At 39.6% G+C, this 3,771-nt stretch overlaps 1 non-coding gene across 1 annotated transcript; it reads right to left on the bottom strand.

Moving 5' to 3' along the window:
* Positions 1–1,367: 1,367 nt before the first annotated feature.
* LOC123047778 (small nucleolar RNA R71) lies at positions 1,368–1,475 on the bottom strand. Its single transcript, XR_006423142.1, has one exon. It is a non-coding gene; the product is annotated as a small nucleolar RNA R71 (small nucleolar RNA).
* Between the last annotated feature and the right edge of the window lie 2,296 nt (positions 1,476–3,771).

Here is a 3,771-nt window from a genome sequence, read left to right as displayed (position 1 = left end):
GCTTCTTCTCTCCGTACCTCTTCTTGCGCTCATGCTGCTGCTCCTCCTCTGCTGCGCCCCTTCTCTGAACCTCAAAACTGCTGCTGCACTTCTCTGAATCCGAATCCTTGCTGCTTCTCCCACTCTCTCTCTCTCTCTCTCTCAAATTTCTGTGACCTTCAGAACTGTAATAATCAGTACTATAATATTCAGATTTGATAAGTGTAATATCCTACTGTTTGGTTCAGTTTCGAAGTTTAATACAAATGCTTGATTAGTATGTCCTTTGTCCTGACTAGTTGATACCTTGTCACTTTGAGAAATATTTGACCTGTCATACTTTGTTTAGTGAAACAGTATTCTTCATATGTGTGTGGTGTCCTGTGATATATATACATATGTGTGTGTTTGTAATGTGAGTTATATCAATTCTGTCCTATATTCATGATTCTTCTCTCTGTACATGTTAGATAAACCTATATGTTCTAGTCTTGTTGATTCTCTTGTGTGATGATGTTCGCCTGTGTTAGTGTTCTAATTTCTCAAGCATATATAAAATACCAAAAAGATTGTTGAAGATAATCTGAACCTTTCTGTACTTTTTTTTGCATTTTCTTTGTCGATGATCTTTGAGAACGACCTTGTTAGTTTAGGTTTTATTTTCTGCATTCATCTCTTAAAATTGTGTTACCTAGATTTAGCATAGCATAGTTGTCGTCGCCTAGTCCCTGTGGAGAACACGACATCCATAGTTTGGGGCGTAAAAACCCTGCTATACTTTCAATTTATTATTTTGGCGCCGTTGCCGGGGACTAGCATTGAGCGATTGTGTGAAGCTATAGACTAGGCTTAGTATAGTTCTTGTTTAAATTTCCAGTCAAATTTATTTCTGTGTTTCTTTTACCTTTTTACTTTTTGTTGCTTCAGCTTATTAGGATACTAACCCTCTAACCAGAGCTTGATGTTTGTGAGCGTGTGTAGGATATCTTACTATTTGTAGGTTGATTGACTGTTGCGCTTGAACATATGGCTATAGTACGTGATCTTTGGTTGCCAAGTAGTTTGGGCACGATGACAGGGCCAATTTGGCCATCTATTGATGCCGAAAATTTTGAGTTGAGGCCTGGACTTATTGCTCTTGTCTTGCAGAATCAGTTTAGAGGATTACCCAATGAAGACCCTCATGAGCACATTTGTAATGTCCTGGAGTATGCCAATACTGTCCAGTACCATGGTGTTTCCCAAGATGCTATCAAGTGTATGCTGTTCACATTCTCTCTCAAAGATGCTGCTAAGGACTGGTACTATTCTTTGCCATCAAGATCATACACTTGGGGTGATATTTCGCAAGCTTTCCTGCATAGATATTTTCCACTTTACAAGCAAGCTGCAATTCGTGACCAGATCCTTAGTTTTGCACAAGATGGAAGTGAGAGCTTGTATGCAGCTTGGGAGAGATATAAGTATTTGCTTAGAAAATGTCCTAATCATGGGAAAAAGGATTGGTTAGTGCTCCAGATATTCTATAGAGGGCTGACAAATGCTTCGAGAGATCTTATTGATATGTCAGCTGGTTGAACAATCATGAACAAGACCGTTGAGGGTGCAATTATTCTCATTGAGAGCATTGCCTTCCACCAAATGCAATGGGGTTATGAAAGGCCTAGTTCAAATCAGAAGGTTGCAAGCCATCTGCAATCAGAAGCTGTGTGTTCTATAAGTGAACAGAAATCATCCATGGTGCCTAATATCCGAAACCAGCATGTTCCATTCCGGGGACAACAACATTTCAGAGCTGAATTAGATCCTCCATGTAGAAAGATTGATCTTACTTCAAGTATCCTTGATGATGATTATGATATTTTTCAAGATGATGCAACCATTGTAGATCAGATGGAAACCACAGTAGCAGATCCAATACCTCATGGCAATGAAACTGTCCAGACTGAGTCAAATTTGCAAGAAGATGTTTATGAGGAACCTACTCTGATTGATGCTAAGTTGAGACAACAAGATATGGAGAAATTCACTTGTGTTAGTCAACTATGTGACAGGTGGAATTTAGTCGTGGCACCAATTGCCCACACTTGTGTTACAACTGTATCTGGGATATTTGTCAAGAAGAAATCATTAGCTCCACCGGTGGTTGCCTCTATCTCAGTTAAAGAGAGTATCTCAGAGAAGAATAGTGAAGATGAGATTCCAACTCTTGCACATACATCTAAGCACGTCAGAGACATTCCAAGGAGAGAGATACAAGAGGTTGAGTCAAATTTAGAAGAGTTGATACTTCAATATCCTGAGAAGATCCCATGTGTTGCTGAGCTGCATGACTGGTGGAAGTCATCAGTGTCATTGTTGAAACTTAGCAGTGATGGTGATGAGGAGAATATTGCTCAGAAAGACAGCGAGGTAGTGATCTCAGCACCCCTACCAGATCATGTTAGTGCATATTCATAGATGGGTACACTTCAAACTCAATTAGGTGTTGTTGGTAGTAGCACCATAGAAGATCCAGAGGAAGAGAGATCTCAACTTGAAGAAGAAATACTCGAAGACGAGGAACAAGATGATCCAGAGCTCGAACAACCAAGTGATCAAGTTGAAGATTCATCATCTACTACTCTTGAAGAAGCAAAAGAAGTTGCTGTAGATGAACTTGAAGAACCAGAAATTCATTTGCCTATTGTCATACAAGAGCGTGATGTAGCAGGTTTATCTAATCCTCTTGATGACATGCGTCCCTATGACTTATTTGCTTCTACCTTGCATTACATGATACCATCAATTAAGGTAGATTTGAGAAAGTATTTGCTTGGATATGATGATATATACGATGTTCATGGCATTTCTCACATTTGTTACGATTACACTTATTTTCCTCATGCTAGACCCATGCTTAATGAAACATGTCATTCTCATGTTAGTCTGGAGCTTATTGATTCATATCATCTTCATGCTAGCATTGAGCTTACTGATTTCTACCATTCTAAACATGTGCTTTATAGCTATGCTTATGTAATTGGGTACTCTATTGATGATTTAGAGGGCATCTACCCTATCACTTGTAGTTGTTGTTTTTGTGAGTCCTATTTCAGGTTTTTGCTTGTGCACGAATCAATACATGCTGACCAGGTTCGAGGTGACATCCCTTGGGATCCTGGTGGAGTTAGAGCATGGCGATGAGGAGAAGTAAGGAGCACACATGAAGAGAGAAGCTGGAGCAGGCATGAGGATAGGGAAGCAAAAGGAGAGGAGTCACAATGCACGAGGAAGCAAAGGAGAAGAGTTGCTGTTTAGAGAGTGTCGAGCGAGTGCTACTTCCTATAAAAACCCGGTGAGCTGTTTCATGACCTATTCCGAGTATATCATCCATTGATACATGCTGGAATCAAATGTTATTTGGATTGATTAAGCCATGCCTTAAATGTTGCCCCACTGAATTTTATTTGACATATGGTGCTTGATGTGAATATGTGAAGTGAGTGTTGAATGTCGTGTAACCTAGTAATCTACACAATGCTTGCTTTGCTGAAATTAGTGAAAGCTATTAGTTTTGAGTGCTCAAATCCCTAGTACACTAGAAAACTTAATCATTTTCTGCTTTTACCTTGATACACCTAGATCATTAAGTGTCAGATGCTGAGTTTGTGCCTAATGTGTTCCCATTGAGAGCAAGCACCTAACCACTATGGATTAGCATGCTATGTTCCCTGGATCGGTAGCATGTGAACCGGACATGGAGAAGTGATGATTCCTATTTTTGTGCTTATGCGTTGTTCATTTAAGATA

This window comes from Triticum aestivum, chromosome 2B, assembly GCF_018294505.1.
Source record: "Triticum aestivum cultivar Chinese Spring chromosome 2B, IWGSC CS RefSeq v2.1, whole genome shotgun sequence".
NCBI lineage: Eukaryota > Viridiplantae > Streptophyta > Magnoliopsida > Poales > Poaceae > Triticum > Triticum aestivum.
Note: the sequence above shows the minus strand (reverse complement) of the source record. Positions and strands in the feature narration are given on the sequence as shown.